Source organism: Bemisia tabaci, chromosome 6 (assembly GCF_918797505.1).
Source record: "Bemisia tabaci chromosome 6, PGI_BMITA_v3".
Lineage (NCBI taxonomy): Eukaryota > Metazoa > Arthropoda > Insecta > Hemiptera > Aleyrodidae > Bemisia > Bemisia tabaci.
This window is the reverse complement of record NC_092798.1, coordinates 36,351,572-36,371,415: the sequence shown is the minus strand read 5'-3', so window position 1 is coordinate 36,371,415 and position 19,844 is coordinate 36,351,572. Positions and strand designations below refer to the sequence as shown.

At 39.5% G+C, this 19,844-nt stretch overlaps 1 protein-coding gene across 1 annotated transcript in view; it reads right to left on the bottom strand.

Moving 5' to 3' along the window:
- Positions 1–10,206, bottom strand: part of LOC109042985 (growth/differentiation factor 8) — a 62,973-nt gene extending 52,767 nt beyond the window's left edge. Inside the window, exon 1 of the mRNA XM_019059990.2 lies at positions 9,390–10,206. The gene's annotated coding sequence lies outside the window, so the exon portion shown is untranslated. The remainder of the gene's footprint in view (positions 1–9,389) is intronic.
- Positions 10,207–19,844: the final 9,638 nt, after the last annotated feature.

Below are 19,844 nucleotides of genomic sequence, written 5' to 3'. Positions count from 1 at the left end.
TACGAAACTGAAGGCGCTCTAATATATTAGAAATGGCAGGCATCCATCAAAAGTACGGAGCTTTCCTCGCAAAATAAATCAAGATACTACGGCCCAGAGAGAGAGAGCAGTAGTCCAAAAACTCACTAGGTCCTAGAATCCGTAATTAGTAACGTTTAGCATACACTTCATCGCCTGGCTGCTGCTTCATCGCCATCGGCTATAAAAGGCTATAAGAAATTGTGTAGCCGGCTATAGAGGCTATTGGAAATCTTACAGCCGGCTGTAGGTCTATGGTATTTTGGAACACAGATTCTACTGCCAATTTTTACCAGGGACACTCTGTCGATTGCAACCATTCGCTTCCATCAAAAGTATCCCTCAACTGTTTCTTCGTCTGGTAAGTATGTTTAAAATCAGCCAGCAGAGTGAAATGCTTTCCGGATTTCACCCCAAGATTTTTACGCAAAGACGGGATTAATCTGAATCTCCACTCTCTTCGTCTATAAGGCGTCTTGAAAGGTCAGTGGCTACGGCTTCATGTCCGCCTTTTTGTTGCTCCCAAAATCATGTGTGAGCCCAAGGAAGGGTGGTGATCAGTGGCATGGCGTGAATGATCGATTATCGATATTCCCGCATTTAAGTCTATGGTAAAGAATCGATTATTAAGGTGTTCGTAGCGAACACCTTGTCTATCGATCCCTTCCCATAAGTTTAAACGGCATAACAATCGATATATCGCAAAGCACGCAACGCCACTGGTGGGACATCGCGGGCGGTTATTAGGTAATTTGGGTTGCCCGCGTAACCGCGAACGTTTAAGCACCCCGGCCACGACGAACCCTGCCGTGCTAAGTAAAAACACCGTATGAGCATTCAAAAGTTGCCAAATTTCCTCCGGTAAAATGTTTATTTTGGGAAAAAAAGTATGTATATTTCCCTTGGAATTTTCAGGTATTTTACATTAAAGTACGAACAAATTGTCTGGGAAATCGAGGAAAAATTTCATAACTTTCCCGGGAAGTTCGTATTTTACCTGAGGAGACTTGGCAGCGTCGGAATGCTTATACGGCGTTCTTACTTAGCGCGGCGGGATGGGACTGCGAATTAATTTGAGGGAATTAGCGGGCTGACATACGGTGCGTGGCGGTAAACGGGCGATTAGGCTGCGCCTGCGCTGATGCTGGGAGTTGCAATCCCGAGTGCACCGCGCAGATGCCGCTGCACTCGGCGCACTCCCGGCCATCTGCTTCCGGCACTTCACCACGCTCGCGCTTAAGGCTCGCTTATAAGCGCCGATCTTTTTTTTTTTTTTTTTTTTTTTTTAGCGAATTCGCGCGTTTACTCTAATGACTCATCCACTCATGAGGGAAAGTATTTTAAGACCCTGCATCAATAAAATAACACTGCGAAGTGAAGATAGGAAATGGGTCCGTTGCAGAGTACCTATGAGGAGAGTACGGATGTCGGTGGTCTGGAGATTAGGACGTGCAAGGTCTAAAAAGGCAGCCAACCTGGAAACTCAAATTAAGAATTGGCACGCAAATTTTGTATTGCTTCATCTAAAAGTGGTTAAAAAGCTGATTTCACAGTTTAGTTTGTACTTTCTTTTGCTGATGTAGAAGATAGACTTTAAATAGATTTGAAAATGAGAAAATGCACCAGCTAGTGACGTCATCTGACGGTTTTTCTACTTTAACACGTGTATTTCAGCAGATCAAACCGTTTCTTCATATCTTCTCCAGAACGAGATGAGTAATAGACGAACTAACCCACGAGAAACTCCATAGTTAGTCCATCATTCTTGCCTAGTCTATATGAACCACCTATTTCAAGTAATAGGATCACTCAATTTTCCCTTTGCCTCCTTCGTCTACAGCTTTGTCTTTTTATTGTTGTTGTTGTTTTCGCCTTCAGACGCGTTAGACCACCTCCCGCGTTAAATTTTCAAAATTTCAAATTTTTTCATCTGAAGGCTACGACCCGCCGGTATTTGAAAGAATCACGAAATTCGGCCGTATGCGTTGCGCGGCGGGAGTCAAGAGCGAACAAGCTATGACAATCTATAAATTTTTATGTATTTCTTTTAAGTTATTCAATTCAGTGTCCAAAATCCATCCGGAAGGAAAAATAATTGATAAATCTTTCTCTCACGCGAATCTCTTTGTTTCGCGTTATTTGGAATATACTCCGAGGGCTTATTTCTTGCGACCGATCACGTCTATAGGCTATCGCAAAGGAGGTCCGTCAATTAAGGTAGGATATCATTCAGTGGCGTGGCGTGTTTTGCGATGTATCGATATTTATGTCATTCAAACCTATGAAAAAACATCGATTATCAGAGCGTTGGCAACGAACACCATAATTATCGATTCTTTACCATAGCTCTAGATGGAGTAGTATCGATACTCGATTATCACGCCTTGCCACTGATATCATTAAAAAAGTAATGACGATGAGACAACCTGTTCAACACGAAAACGTCTCGAGACAGAAATATTAGTCTGGTGATGAAATAGCTACCACGTGCGAGCTCAGCATTGTTGCTCTATTGCCAAATATTTTAGTCTACCCAGCACAAAAAGCCAAGTTCCCAAGCGAGTATGTCTTTGAGACTTTAGTCATGCGAATTGAATAAAGAAAGTTGAAAACACCTTAAGCACCGTCAGGCATTGCTGAGGTTGTGCAGGTTTTCTCATTCAACGGGAGTCTAGTCACAAAAGAATACAAATTTTGGTATTCATATCAAGAATAAAACTCTCAAAAAAAATGATGAACCAAAGGCATTCAGATTCGTCTACAGCGAGGATTGCCACGCACAATTTCAATCGTACACTTATGTGACTATGACAGTTCTTGGGATGTTTTGAATCCAGCCTTTTCAATTCTGCTGAAGCCTCGTCCTTATGGGGTACACAAGGAGGTGCCTTTGGTGGTTGTGCCAAGGTTGTTTCTGTTCGTTGATTTTTCCCAATGGCCGTTCAAAGGCAATGTAAACTTCTGGTTGATAAATTAGGGATAAAAAACACCAAGAAATTCACAACGCCCACAATTAGGACCAATTTTTATATTCTCAATCATACCCATCAAAAACCGCTTTGTTTGGGGAGGGGGCGGGGTTAGAACATACATCTATGGTTTTAGATGTTATTTGTCGTTATAATGCGGTAAATATTCTTTTTTGATTAAATTGAACCTAAGAGGTAATGAAAAACACTGAGTCTCATTCATTGATATTCCTTAAATATCTCCTTTTCCTTAGAATGTCTAGTATTATGTTTTACATTGCGAATGAGGGAGATTTAAAGGTCTATCATGAAATGGATAATTTTAACGAGTATTGAGTGAAATTCAACGGTCTGTGGAAACATAATAGTCTTTGAATAATGATTTAATTTCTTTGAATCCTTCTCGATTACAGATCAGGCCTCGTATTGTGCAGAGGGAAGGATTTTTATTCGAAACCATTAGAGGGAAACTTGCCGTCTCCAATGAGATCTGGCAACAATTTTTCTACCCCCGAATGCAAAAGATATCACAACACGCATACTTTCAACCTTCTGTGAAATGTTCTGTAAGGAGAAGGATAACTACCTTCACCTTCGCAACCCCCTGCACTCGGAAAGAAATTATTGGCACGTAACCCGCGTAAAGAGTGTTGTCACATCACACGCATCAATACGAAAAATGGACGGCTGGATTTTCATTTTAGCACTCATTCCGATGGCGAAAGTGCTTGTATTTTGCTTGAAAGAGAACTTACCTTCGGTGTCGTGAATGTTACAAGAAAAAATATAAATAAATAAACGAAATAAATAACAAAATGAGCCTCACTGAGAAAGAACGGAAGATCAAAAATGTGTAGTTGTAAAATTGAGATACCCAAATTGAATGTATGAGAAGACTTGTTGGAAATTAACTTCAGTTGTCAGAAGGGCCATGAATGAAACTAAAAAAAATATAATCCTCTGCGCAATTATCTATCCAATTATGAGAAAATTATTTCAAAAGTTGCATATCAGAGAATCTACAAAGGCCTGAAATTCGTTGACCAATCAGAATGCGGCCTTTTTTGTACTAAAAAGATTGAGATGGAAAGAATATCTCACTATAGAGGTACTTTCTAACGAGAGTGCTACAACTGACGAATCCCGCGCATCTCTGAAGAAGTTAGAAAAGCGAAAGTGCCTTCAATTTTGAGCATGCAACAAGCACATCCGTGAAACACGAATAGTTGCATGAAAGTGTCACATTGTCACAACCAACTCAGGTCGAGATACTTCGTGGGGCCAAGATAATAACCGATTTGAATCGGTCACTCTAAAAAAGAATCGAGCGTTGGAAATTATAATAGGAAAAAACAGTAAAAAACTTTTTAATCAACACGTTCTAAATTTCACAAATCGGAACAGGATCGAACTGGCTCGCATCTGAGGGCGTAGACCCTTGGCTCGTTAAAGAGGCGTAATGTGACATTTCCTGATGGGACATCCCCTCGTGGAGAGGGGTTCAGAAAATTTTGGCAAAGCAGCACAAGTTTACGCTATTTTCATGTTCAAAGTTTATTAATCGTACAGAGTAAAAATTGTAAAATTGAACGTATTGAAGTGACCGACAGACTTCTGAAATTAAAGAAAACAAAAAAAATTAAAGCCACTAGATGCATCCAAGCACCATTATTTCCATAAGAATTGTGTCAGTGCTGCGGTTTACACGAGCTTAAGACGTGGGTCTAAAAATCCATTCTAAAAAAGAATCAGGCAAGAACCTGAAAAAAGAAGAAAGAACGAATATCAACACAGCCGACGACAAGAAAGACGTATTCGGGCCTCTTTTTTAACTTTTCTCCCGAATCTAAGCGACACCTCATTGGCAGCATATAGCAGGGCATCGAGAACTCACGCTTCGCGTCATCGCGCCTTCAATTTTTCAGACGCAGCACGGACGTCCATCAAATACGAATAGTTGTATCTCTGCGCCGTCGTTAACGCGCATCCTTTCCCTCGCTTTATTTCCATATTGTGTTTGTTTGCGTTTGTCTTATTCGTAATGGTGCTTCAAGCATTACGTGAATAACACAGCCGAAGGTAGGAGAGATTTGCTCGGGCCTCTTTTTAAACTTTTCTCCCGAATCTGAGCTACACCTCATTGGCAGCATATAGCAGGGCATCGAGAGCTCACGCTTCGCGTCATCGCGCCTTCAATTTTTCAGACGCAGCACGGACATCCATCAAGTACGAATAGTTGTATCTCTGCGCCGTCGTTAACGCGCATCCTTTCCCTCGCTTTATTTCCATATTGTGTTTGTTTCCGTTTGCTTTATTTGTAATGTTGCTTTAATCTGGGGAAGAGCATTGCGAGTTCACGACTCACGCCATCGCGTCTTACATTTTTCATATGCAATGTAGACATCCATCTTGCGAGAATAGTTGTATCGCGTTTACACTTTAGATGTCTCTTACTTTTGAATTTCGAAATAAATTAAGGTTAAGTTTGCCCGATGGATATGCTATGATATGTCCAAATCAATAGTCATTTTGAAAAGGAAGAAATATGTTTAAAGGTCTCTCAATTAAGAGGTCTATAAAGTGTGCGTATGTCTAAAAATCGAACTGGCTATGGCTTCTACGGGAGTTACACATAGAGAATGAAGGAAGGGGATGATAAAGCGCCTATGTGTCAACAAAAAGGTGACAATTTCACAGAAAAGTGTTTACGCTTCAGAAAGTAGTTCTTGGACCTCTGTTCACCACTATGCGTAAAAGCACCTCTCTTCACTCCTAACTCTCTCTTCTTCCGTTCATTTAAGAAATTTTCCGCATATATTCTCGGTCGTAATTTTTTTTCTCTTCTTATTTTGCTATCTGTCAGAGGGGCGCGTTTTTGGCGCGCCAAGGGGGCGTATCTGCCAATGGTAGATTGACCTTATGGCCAGTGCGAGCCTGGATCGGAAATATTAAAGCGATGAATTAAGCAATCAAACTATCGTACAATTTACGATTTAAAACGGGTCGATAATAACTGTCCCTAATGTTTTTTTCATAGGTGGCACTTAAGTCATTTAAAGAATGACCGATTAAATTATTGGCGTTAGATATTTTGGCTTGTGTCACTAACTGGTTAAACTCTTCCTGTATAGGTACTTATCGATTAAAGTGCTACAACTGACGAGTCCCGTGCATCTTTGAAGAAGTGAGGATAGCGAAAGTGCCTTCAATTTGGAGCACGCAATACGCACAACCGTGGAACACGCGATTAGTTGCATTAAACTGTCACACAACCAACGCAGGTCGAAATACTTCGTGGGTGGAGATAATGGGCCAAGAGACATGGAATGAATCAAAGTACCAAGTTATTTCCTAAGTAAGTAAGTAAGTAAGTAAGTAAGTAAGTAAGTAAGTAAGCAAGTAAGTAAAGTGAGTAAGTATTTTAACTCGTAGAAATTTTACATTCAACGTAGTTTGCACAAACAGACATTTGGAAATTTACTCCTTCGTGATGTATCAACATGTACACTTAACACTGATCAAATGACATATAAAAAATGACTGTGTTTGGGCTCTTTCCATATCATTCATATTAATGATTAAGAAGACTTATATCATAACTTAATTATGAGATTTACTTTTCAGGTGTTGTTTTCTTAACATCTAGTCATTAGAATCTACACCAACGTAAAATTTTGAAGAAAAAACACACGAGGAAGTGTTTCATTTGTACCTTATCGAGTGTCCCATAGAAGAATTTCAGCAAAATAAGATAATGTCTTTAATGCCTGTTTTATGTGTTTGTCTTTTTTGGCTCGTCTTTAATAAGATGTATTCTCCAAAAACGCAGGATCATCCAGGAGAGGAGAACCATTGAGATGCTGAACGGAGTGCTCTGAGATCAGAGTATTTCAAAAGCAAACAGGTGCACGTAGTTTCAAAAAAAAAAATTATAAATTTAACATTCTGAGCCACCGTTTTTAAAGAACAAAGTCCACAGATTTGGGTGTTTTTTTTCACCCTATATAAGCATGAACATGAACTAAGGAACTTTAAAGGTCTTTCTCTCAGGAATTCCCGGTCGAAAACTCCTAATCTATCTTTTCCATCCAACTAGATTATAATAATTCTATTAACAAGAATATTACCCCTGTGCGGATTAAGGTTTTTTTATCAGTTCAGATTTTGAAAATTCGGGCAAACTTTCGCTTTTGATTTGACGGCGGTGTTATCCATTCTCTTCCAAACGATCGAGTTTTTTTTCAAGGTCACGAAAAAATCCCACGAAACAGTTCTCTGGGCTGCTGCGCTGACAGCGGGCGCGCATCTCCTGCGACTCTTAGCGTTGCGTAGGCACATCCGTGCATGTTGGTCGGGAGAAATTATGCACGATGCACGGGAGGTGTGGGCGCGATAACGCCGCGTTATAGGCAAAACAAGGCGAGAGGGCCGTTACGGAACCTGACATTCGTAAATTGCCGCGATTATGCACGCCGAGCAGTGTCGACCGAAGACGAGCAGCAAAAAAAACCGCAAACTTCGGCAGAATATGACGTCGGAATATCTCGCACAGCTGATCGCGGATTCCGTCAAGATTCCGCAAACTAAGTCCGAAGTTCATCCTGCTGTTTTCGACGTGTTTTTATGTGGGGTTTTCCTCCTTTTTCATTTTGATGTAGGGGCAACGTCTTAGCCTCCAGTCAAAATTTGAAGTCTTGACTTGCAAAATTGGACCGCGTTAAGCAGAAAGGAACCGAGCCACATCAGCTATTGCCCAAATTTAGTCGGACAATGTAATGATTTACATGTGAACGGTTGCAAGGATGTTTGTGCAAATTTCAGTGAATTTCTGCATAGCAGGAAGAAAATTCCTCACAATTTTCGAAGGGATCTACACAAGCGTTCTATTGTTAAAAATTAATTAAATTTGGCAATAGCTGATGTGGCTTGGATCATTTCTATGAAAGGTGGTTCAATTTTAGCCTTTTTAGTGATTATTCAAAACATCCTGAGCACCATCTTGGAAAGTCGTTGCAGTCACGTCTTCAAGAGGAGAAGGAAATTGTTTGGAGGGAGCAACATTTCGATGGATCCTCCAAAGTATGCTAATCAAATTCCTCCTTCCCCCAAAAAAGTTAAATTAAATACTGGAGGGATAAACCCTAGGCGGACATCAACTTTCGCAAAATTTTATGAGTTCTAATCAGACTTATTTGGACGTGCCTGAGGACTAGACCAAGGGGTTGGACAAAGTGCTCAACTACTCATCTCTTCTCTCTTCAGGCACTGCTATGTGAAAATAGAATGCCCTCGAATATGCTACTGCCGCGATAAGAAAAAGCAAGGTATGGTACCAAGGTACATAGTTTTCCAGTATCTCTTCAAGCAAACTTTTTTGCATGAAGAAACGAGGGTATTTGTTATGGTTGTTGTTTTACTTCATACGTTAATGATTTTTTTCTCAGATCTTTGATTAGAAACGTCCACTGATTTTCCTCATGAGGGAGCGTTTACTTGAAGATGAGAAACTGAAAAACTTTATCTCACACACTATGCATTTCCCAGCACTGATATGTGTATGTGTAAAGCCCCGTTTCTGAATGATACCTCATCCTAGATCTTCTTATTGTTGCCAGAACAAATATCTACTATGAAAAAGTTGTAATAACGTCTACATCGGCTATAACCTCTACTAATAAGAGCATTTATTTCAATAGTATTTTTCTTCACAGTTTGCAGCATAGCATAGAAGATGCCGGTCAAAGATTTCATAATCGATAGTTTAATTAACGTACATTCTGAAGCATTCATGAATTGCACTTTGCGTCGACGTTTAAATCGTCTTTGAAAACTTAACTTTAAAGACCTCCCTTGAAAAAATTACAAATTTAATTTCCATATTTTGCTTTTAATATTTCTTATTCTTTTTTTAAACAGGCAATATGGCCTCAAGGCATTCCATCAGCTTGTTCTTATACAGGGCCGGATTTAGGACTTTGGGGCCTGTAGGCGCAGTTTGTGATCGGGACCCCTCTAAATCTGCACCTCCTCAAGAAGGGGAGGTATGGTGGTGAACGTGCCCTTTAGAAGCAAGTTCGGGGGGCCTCTTTAAGAAAAATTGATGACAGCTCTATTTGTCACACATTCTGAGGTGAAAGAAGGAAAGAGGGCCCTTTCATACTTTGAGCTAACCAAAAATTTCGGAAATTCAAACAATGTTTTTGAAAACATCTTAAAAAGTATATGCAGAGAGAGGAAGGAAAAATACCACGTAGCGAGGACCCTTATTCATACAGAGTGAGATGTTTCGATTTTTAACCTTTCCAGATAAGTTGAAAAACTCCAATACTCATGAATCTAAGATACCGCCAAGAGTATATTTAAGAAAAAATTAAAAAAATAAATTTTGAAATGAATACTTACAGAGAATAATTTACTCTCGGTAAATGGAATAGAACCCTCATCTTGTAAGACCAGAATTCACGGTGAGATCGAGTAGGACACCTCCTTCGCCGATTAAAACACAGTCACTTTTCACCGCTTCCGTTTTTAGGTCGTCAAATTTCGAAACAGAAAACAAAGTAGTCTACTTTCCTAAACACAATAAATTTTGAGACACGGTTTGTGTTCGGATTTCACAGCGAAAGTACTGACCGGTAATATTAACTACTAAAAGGTCCACAAGGAATTGAAACTCGCACAACTTCTATCGCTCATTCGGGTATCATGGTTCAGTTCCAAGTTGAAAAAAAACACGTCATAGATTCTTGTTGGATTTCACTCCGCTGGTAAGCTCCCAATTCTGCCTTCACTTTTTCATCTATTTATATCGATTTTATTTTAATTTCACTTATCAATATCTTTCGGATATCCTCAATTGATTCCAAATCGGTATTTCAAAATTTTAACACCTCTGTAAATAATAATTTCTCTTTTTCTCAATTTTTTAATCTTGAAATGATCGTCACCGCGAGTCCATAAAATTCACTCCGAAAAATGAGGAAGTCCGATTTCTCGCATTTCACACCCCGAATTCAGAACATTTGAAAGCGAGTTATGTTCGATTGACGTCACGTAGAAAATTGTGCAGGCAGCGTTGACTCACACTTTCGCGCTTGCACTTTCGTTACTGCACCGAATTTTTTCCGGCCGGAATTTGACGTCGCTCGAACTAGAATAGGCCACTCGGACTGCGCTCTTCTGAGACGGACTACCGATTACTCGGACTCTTTTAGCGAGCAGCTGCCGTAATGTTCATCTCTTATGTTTATATATTATCCTTTTTTTCGCGTGTGCCTCCCTCCTCCCTCCCTTTCTTCCTCCTCTCACCTCCTCCGCTCTCCCGGCCACTGGTGGAGGGATACGTGGTGCCCTTTGCTGCCGCGATCGGGGCTATTTAATTTAACTCGGCGAGCACACTCTAATCCGACGTGGAATTGAGGCGTTGGGTGCAGAGAGGGAATTTTTTGATGAAATCTCCAAAGAGATTTTCTGAAATTTTTCGGGTTCATCATTGTAAAATCCTAAAGAAAATCCAGTACACGTTTCAAAGAATGAAGAATTTGCATGCACATTTTTTATCGCTTTACCTGAAAGTGCTTTAAAAAGCTGAGTTCACAGTATTTTTAATAATTTTTTTCTGATATGGAAAATAGTATAAAAATCGATTTAAAAGTGAGAAAACGCACCGCCTAGTGACGTCATCTGGCGGCATTCTTCTGCAAGAATTGTTCAATTCATGAACCAAGGGTATCCTTGTGTTCAGTCCACTCAGTAATTTTCACTTAAAGACGAAATTCATCAAATTTCAGACACTTTCAAATTCTCTATTCCATATATTTGCTTTGATCATAATGGATGAAATGGAATTGGGGCGTTAGGTGCAGAAGGAACATTTCTTGGTCGCGACGTTTTGAATTCTCCACCGCTATTTTGTATTTTAGAATGGAAACAATTGGGTAAATTTTCTGAAATTTTTCGGTTTTAGCATTGTAAAATCCTGAGAAAAAATTAGTAAAAGTTTTAAAGAAATCCGTACATTTGCATTAATCATAAATAATGCAATGGAATTGAGGCGTTGGGTGCATACAAGGCACTACTTGCAGGTTCCGGCGTTTTGGAATCTCCAGCATGTTAATGTATATGAGAGCGTGAATCGCGATATATCGATTGTTATGCCATTTAAACCTATGGTAAAGAATCGATTATTAAGGTGTTCGCTGCGAACACACTGTTTATCGATCCTTTTCCACATGTTTAAATGGCATAACAATCGATAAATCGCAAAGTACGTCACGCCACTGTTTTACATATCATAGGAGTCCCAGAAACAACGTGAACCGTTGACCTCAGAACACCATTAAGGGATGAACACCACATCAAACGTTCCCTTAATCGAAATTTCACCTGGAAAAAGCTCGACATTTTCAAATTTTAGAACGTTTCGTGGTTATTTGTAGCAAGACTTTGAAGAAGTGTCGAACCAAAAGATCTTTAATCAGCTCGAAGAAGAATGTGGACTTTTTATTGGCAGACTCTGGAGGCACCTTTCAACCTACATAATTCCTTGTTGCAGTGCCGTGCTAAGGGAGCACGCCGTATGAAAATTCAGGAGTTACTAAATTTTCCTAAGTAAAACATGCATTTTTGACGACATTCATGCATATTTTTCCTCGCAATTTTCAGATACTTTAGATTAAACGGCATCAAAAATTGTCTGAAAATTTTGGGGAAAAAATATTCATAATTTGCCCAGTAAATTCGGTTTTTATTGAAGGAGACTTGGCAAAATTTAAAGGCTCATACGGCATTCTTCCTTAGCACGGCAGTACAGTAATTGAAGAGGATGAAGTTCGTGGGCCCGTCGACAGAGTTTACACGCAAAAACTGCACTTGTGCGCCTTGTCCTCCAAGCAGAGTGGCAAAAGTTCATGAAAAATAAAATCTTGAAATTTCACGTGAAATGTTTCATGAAATGTTAGAAATTCATGAAAGATATTAAAACTACCGGTTCCTTTTCATGTTTCACAAAATGTAAAAATTGTGACTTTCTTCTATTTGTGCGTGTGTGTCTGAGTGCGGGTTGCATACTCTAGCCCCTGAGAAATATGCAATATTTCAAAGTCTCGTGTAATTTCGTGAAGTATTTCACTGAAACTTCCAATCCTTCATTTCTGTCTCACATTTCGTGGCACCTCGCCTCCAAGCCCCTCGATTCAACTGTCGCGTGGGGAGGCCAATAAACTCACCTTTAAAAACAAGAGCACTGGAAGACTCACCCGATATTTTGTGCCCACCTAATTAGCCACCGTCTTAATATTGATATCGCAATATTCTCAGAGGGCATTTAGCTTTCTGATACCCTAAAAACGCGTACCGAGTGCGAACATTTGCAAGGTTTCTGTCGATCTCCGGCCACCCCAGATGGGAAGCTCAGCTTGGCTCCCCCGATCGAGAACCCATCATAAAGACGTTGCCGCGTATTACTCATTGGCGGATCTAGCAAATTAGCAACACTCTTTTTCTCCATTTAAACCTATGGAAATGTATCGATTCTTGGAAGGGCCAGGTGCCCCGAATCGATTATTTAACATAGGTGTAAATGGAAGGAATCCGTTGTTGCCAAATTGCTATATCCGCCCCTGGTATTACTCCGTGGGAGCACAACTATGCCAAGATATTTGAGAGCCATAAGTGCAAAAATGAAGTTAGAGAAAATGGGGGTGCTCAGTGGAAATGTCAAGTAGAAAATGTCCAATAAGAATAACGTCCTACTTAAAATTTCCAATTACAAGAATGACCAAAAGAATGTCCATCGTTAAAAAAGTCCAAAAGAAAATAATGCCTTAACTAAAAAATACCCTACAAGAAATATGTTCCAAGACGCGTCCATTTCGTTGCAAGAAAATGTGAATTTGGGACTTCCAACCACCCAGTTTTCAACTTTATTGGGTTAGTTCATACAATTCTGTCATATTATTTCGTATTTTTATTTTCTTTTTTTGGAAATTTTTTAAGTAAGACAAATGAAATCTTGGTTTTTCTATTGCGTATTGCAGTTCATGGACATTTTGTGTTGGATAAACAATGTCTTGGTATTTCATGGTGGACATTTTTGATAATTGGACATTTCTACCTGTCACCAAAATGGGCTCACTAACGCCTGGGCGATAAATTGTATTTAATGAAGCCTCCATTCTCTGTCCTACCAATCATCCGAAAGACCCTTAGAAATCGTATGGTTGATTAAAAATTGATAAATTTTACTTCAATTATATAAAAAGGGTATCATTAATTTTCATGTTAGACTAGTGTTAGGTATAGGACCCCTTAATGGGGAGAATATGGCCACTTCAGTTTCCACCGACGATTGGCTCAGCCATCTTAGGCTGAATCAGGCCTTCAGGGACCCAAAAATGGCGGACGCTTTAAGTTAATGAAAGACGAAATGACTCAAAATATAGTTTGCTTTATTCTGATCACAACGAGAACTTTACTCAAATGTACTATTGCGACTTATTTACATAGCTTTACGACAATTTTCGAAAAAAATCTTCGTAGATGTAGTAAGGTTGACCCCCCTCACATCCTGAAAAACAACGCATCGCCATTTTTGGGTCCCAAGCTCCTCCATGGGGCCCAGTGGCCATACACAAGACAGCCGTAAGTGCTTTCTTCTGCATGCTTTCGAAGTTGCGTTTTGGACACACGGTGAACACATTTTTAGGTTAGAAATTGTCAAACAAAAAAAAGCGGCGTTTCAGTAGAAGTAAGAAAGTATTATTGTCTCTCTGCAGGAACAATGATCCTTACGACTGTTTTGTCTGAAACCACTATACTTTATTTTTTTCCGCACTTATTGCATTCTCATATTTCTCGTTTTCATACGAATAAGACGAATTTAGCTATTACAGTGATTTCTTCTTAAAAAGATTAGATGAATTTTAAGGAAAACTTTTTTTCAAAAATGTGTGACCGCACTTTCCGCTATCCTGGCAGAGGTACCCGAGGTAACGGGCAAAAACCAACACATCTTGCACACAATCTGTCAACGGTGAATTTACTCATGCATGTTCATGTTGTCAAGTTGTCGAATGTTGCCATCCTATGACAATTCGACTTTGATAATGTTTTGGAGAATTTTAAAATCAAGCCTCCGGCTCAAAGCGCCTTCAGTAGGTGATGTTCCTCGCTTTGCCATACAGTTTATTTAGTTGCCTAAAACCGAAATGAAGGTTGTAATTTAAGACATTTTTGTAGAGACAAGATTTTAGTTACGAGCACCTTCATTTATTAATAATACTTTACGCATTGAGCCTCAGCCTATGTAGTTGCGTGCCCACATTAAACGTAGGTAGAAGTGAAATGAAGATTTTCTAGGATGGACCCTTAGGAGTATATGCCCTGGTAAAAATTGGCAGTAGAATCTGTGATCCAAAATACCATAGACCTACAGCCGGCTGTAAGATTTTCAATAGCTTCTGTAGCCGGCAACACAATTTCTTATAGCCTTTTATAGCCGATGGCGACTAAGCAACAGCCTGGCGATAAAGTGTATGCTAAACGTTACTAATTACGGATGCTAGGACTTAGTGAGTTTTTGGACTACCGCCCTCTTGATTTATTTTGCGAGGAAAGCTCCGTTCTTTTGAAGGATGAGCGCCTTCAATTTCGTATGATACTGTGCAATACCTCTGGGGTGAAATAGTTGCTTCAAGCGCCGTGGTACGCTGCGCCGCGGCGCCGCGGGCGGGCAGCCAGCGCGAAACGCGCATTGGCGCCTACAAACCTAACAGGGATACTACACGCATTGCGCAATGCGTGAAGTATCCCTGTTAGGTTTGTAGGCGCCAGTGCGCCGCCGCTCCGCTTTGTGTTAGGCTTTAATATTTAATCTCGTGGAGTCAGCGTTTTTCAACTTATGACTTTGAAATGTTTGCACACTCTGCATGGATTATTCTCATTGTAATTGATGGGGAAAAAAATGTAGTAAAGGAAAATAAAATGTGCGTTTTGTAAATGTTAAGGTGATTCCGTACAAACTCAAGGATTTACAAAGCTTACGAATTTCTACACAATTTCTTATATCTTTTTATAGCCGATGGCGAAAAAGCAACAGCCAGGCGATAAAGTGTAAAGCCCGGCGATAGGAACTGTAGCCCGGCTGTATAATTTTTTATCGCTTCTTGTAGCCCAGCCGTATGATTTTTTCCACTTTCTACAGCCAGCTATATGATTTTCTATCGCCTTCTTCAATCGGATATAAGAGCTCCGATGGTATTTTGAAACGCAGCTCCTATCGCCAATTTTTACCAAGGTGTACTTGTCTTGGTCTCTGATTATTCTCATTTAAAACAAAACCCTCTGGCCCTACAAAATAATGCGTTTACTAATAGTTACTCGCAGAATTTTACATGTTTACGCCAAAATTAACAGTGTGTACAGAAGTATTGAACCAACAGAGATATTGTATCAGCCAATAGAGAATACATCTAATTTACCGAATTTTAGACAAAATAATAGATTTTCGTCGGATTTTGAATGAAATTGGAGCAAAGAATATATTAAGAACTAATCCATTTTAGAAAATATAAAGGGTATTTTACATTTCAGACGGTTATCTTTCTGATATATGTCACGAAGATCAAAGCCCTCGACAAGTGTGCCGGATAATGAGGTTTCACTGCATACTTTGAAAATTGCACTCAAAACGGAAAAAATGATATTGCTGATTTAACAAATTTTTACTTAAAAAAGATGTCCGATTTGTTTCAATGTAGAATTTACAATTAAAAAATGCTAGTTCAACCACCCCCGTGGTTGTATTAGCTTTTCACCATTGTAAAATGTACATTTGAAACATGTCGGGCACTTTTTTTAAACGACAAAATTGTTGAATCAGCATTATCATTTTTTCTGTGTTGAGTGCAATTTTCAAATAGGAAGTGTACAGTTAAACCTCATTATCCTGCACAGTTGTCGCGGGTTTTGATCCTCGCACTGGAAAAAAAAACACATTGGATCTTAGAGTTCAGACTCTTAAAAACATCGACAAGAAAAAATATTCTTGATTCAATCGGATTTTTGCTAAAAACAAGAACCAAGCCTCTTAATTTGAGCGGATTTCCTTTTGATTTAAGTAAAAATCCGATTGAATCAAGAGTATTTTTTCTTGTCGATGTTTTCAAGAGTCTGGACTCTATAGATCCAATGTGTTTTTTTTTTTTTTTTTTTTTTTTTTTTTTTTTTTTTTTTTTTTTTTTTTTCTTGCCAGTGCGTGATATTGTTTGACGAATATTTAATTGTTAAATCAGGAATCCACTTTTTCCCGTGAAAAATGCTACTCGAGACTCTTCGTAAATAATTAAAAGCGGATATGACGAAACGCCACAATGGAGATACGTGGTTCCAAAGTTTAGTCGTGGATGTGCCTTGTCATCCGGGACAGCAACCGCCACCCGACAAAAGTCCAAAGATGATCGCGGCGCTGACTCTCCAAGCTGCGACCCGCGTCCAGTCCATTTCCTGTCAGTGGAGCAGATCAGCAAATCAGTAAATCAGTAAATCAGCGAAAAGAAAATAGCCGGCTCAGATTGTGCCCGTCCGTTATGTTGCATCCATCGGAGCCCCGCTCCGAGTTGACCCCGGGATGAGTTCAAGCGTCTTTGCTGATTCCTGCAGTGACTAAACAATGACCATCGTTGCCTCTTTTCATCAGGAAACTCGTGTTTTTGAAATCGAACCATCCTCTGGAAAAGTCCCATCCCTCACCTGAAAAAATTAACTCACGATCAGTTCTTTTATCATGAACATTTGATTCAATGGGCCGCGCTCAGCAGAAAGGAACCAAGCCACATCAGCAATTGCCAAGTTTAATCGAACGATTTAATTTTTTACGAGAGAACGTATGTGCGGATTCCTTTGAAAATTAAAAATAATTTGCTCCGTACTATGCATAAAATTCACTGGAATTCGCACAAATACAACACAACCGTTTACATGTAAAAAATCAAACTGCCCAAAGATTGAATTGCCAGATAAAAATTAAATTGCTCAGTTAAATTTGGCAAAAGCTGACGTGGGCTGGTTCCTTTCTAAAGGAATGTCGACAATAAATTCATTTTGGTGTGTCATTTTCACATTTTTTTGCAATTTTATCGGACACTATGCTTTCATTTCTCAATCTAACTTGGCAAACGTGCAAAACCACAAAGATTGAGCTAAATTGATGAAATCTCCTTTTGAAGTGTTCAGTCCAAAAAAGATAGTGAATCTTCTTTACTACCGAGGAAAATTCGAGTCATCCATTTTTGGTGCAATGACACTGGAGAGAGCGGAGACGTTCTCCTTGCGAGAGGAAATGATGCAGCAAACGCGGAAATTTTGTTGCAAAACGGAATCATGCACCCTCATCTATACGCAGAATCTCTTCGTCTCATCGTTGTATTACTGTCACTCGGTTCAGCTTTAGAGAAGACTCGGACATTTTGAACTCTCGTTGACCGCTTCTGAAAAATTGGCTTTTTCCAGGAATTCAGAAATTCTCACCTTGGAATTCCCTAATCTGCCGTGACAGTTATCTGGATACGCCACTGGTTATGGGTAATGGTAATATTGCATATCCACGGTGAAACTACCATACCACGAATCTCGGTTTGCGACGTTGCAGACTTCCTGTCATTCTTCAATTTTTACATGGAAAACCATGCAACGTCGATTCTAGAAAATGTCCGTGACTTTCCTTCTCTGTGCGAAGAAAACTCTGTGCGAACATCGTGGAATGATCTTCTTGGTTCTCCTTCAGAAAAATATAATGGGAGCGGAGATTTTTAAACACAGCAAACGAGATACGTTGGTCTGGTAGTTTAATGGTTGATGCGTGGTGAGCAGTTTTGTATGTGGACTGATCTAAAAGAGCCGCGTTTGTGAGAGTGGCCTCCACAACATAACGAGAATGACGGTTGCATCTTCTAAAATTGAAGGCAGGCGTCTGACACAAACTTTGACAAGCAAGCTCATAACTATATAGCTCTACAAAAATCAAAACTGAACAGAAGTTTTGATTAAACTCTTATACCTTTGAACTGATAACTGGGGTTCTTTGGTTCATGGATGTGATGTTGAAAGTTCAACAAAGTCGAATGAGATCTCGATCATAATTTTATGCAAATTATTCTCATTAGCGGATCCAGCAAATTTGCAACATTGTTCCCCCCCCACTTAAACCTATGGAAGTGTATCGATTCTTGTAAGGGCCAGGTGTTCCAACAAGAATCGATTATTTAACTTAGGTCTAAATGGAGGAAATCCGGTGTTGCCAAATTGCTGGATCCGCCTGTGTTTGTTTTACCTCAAAAACTCACTATGCCAAGTGCCCACCCAGTCAATCATCAGTTATCATTTGCGGTATTTTATACTTAATAAGTTGCTTATCAATCATTACCAGGCGAAGAGTTAAGTGAACCTCCAAGTGTATCTTTTGTCTCACCTGTTTATATTGCTTGGATTCTTATGGGATCTCTAAAATTTATTGTCTCAAATCTTGATTGTTCTGGGTCAAAAGAAAATTATAAGAAGGAAACAAGTATTAAGCTTTCTTCCGATTCAATGGAAGCAGAACTATGTAGATTCAGGTCATGCTTGACAATAAAACAGTGTGCAAAAGATCTACAAGTTTTTTAAAAATTGCTTTCACAGCTCGAGAATTTTTTTTCTTTCAATGGAAAATTTGCAGGTGTCTGAAATTTGATGAATTGAAAACTACTAAATGAACTGAACACGAATACTCTCAGTTTGTAAATTGAACAATTATTAGAGAAGATATGACAAAATTATTCAACTTGCTAATTCAAATGTGGGAAAATGGGAAATGCCACCAGATGACGTCACTATCAGGTTGATTTTCTCAATTATACATCTATTTCTGTACTATTTTCCATATCAGAAAAATATTATAAAAATACCACAAAATCAGCTCTTTAAGATAAAGTAATAAAAAATGTAAGTGCAAAATCTTCATTATGAGTAGCCGAAACAATCTAATCATTCTGTTGAGAAAATTATACAGGGCGATCCAAGGTTAAACGGCCAGACTGCAGGAGCCGAAACACCCCCAAACTCCCTCTTCAAATTGAGATTTTGATACTTTTAGAGCATTTATGGATGCAGGGCTTAAAAGTACACTAAGTACAGGGCAGTACTTATTTTCATGGGATTGGGTTCGGAAGCATCGTGGCAATTCAGGAAAAACGATTTACTGTCCGAAATTTTGGAGGGGCCGTAGCTCCGACTGGGGGCACTTTTGGGAAAAAAAAACTTTATAAAACGAAGGAGTCTTGTTTTGACCCATACACTGGAAAAAAAAAACACATTGGATCTAGAGTGCAGACGCTTAAAAACATCGACAAGAAAAAATACTCTTGATTCAATCGGATATTTGCTTAGATCAAGAACCAAGCCTCTTAATTTAAGCGGATTTCCTTTTGATTTAAGCTTAAATCTGATTGAATCAAGATCTGATTTTTTCCTGTCAATGTTTTCAAGAGTCTGGACTCTAGATCCAATGTGTTTTTTTTTTTTTTCCAGTGTACTGCAGTCTGGCCGTTTGATACTGGATCACCCTGTATATTCACGATATTAAAAGCCATCGAAATTTGCGATGGTCCGTGACTTTGGTCGTTAAAATGTCCCGGGGCAATGTTGCATCATTTCGGATTAGTTCTGAGGCCGGATTCGACCCAGTTCGCCGGCACGAGGATTTCACTTGCAGCAAAAATGCGCGTGGCAGGGCCCGGGGGGGCCCTCCTCGTGGGATGCGGACGGGGCAAATTTTCGCGGGAATATTTGCCGGCGGCTGATTAGATGCGCCAAGGAGTGGAT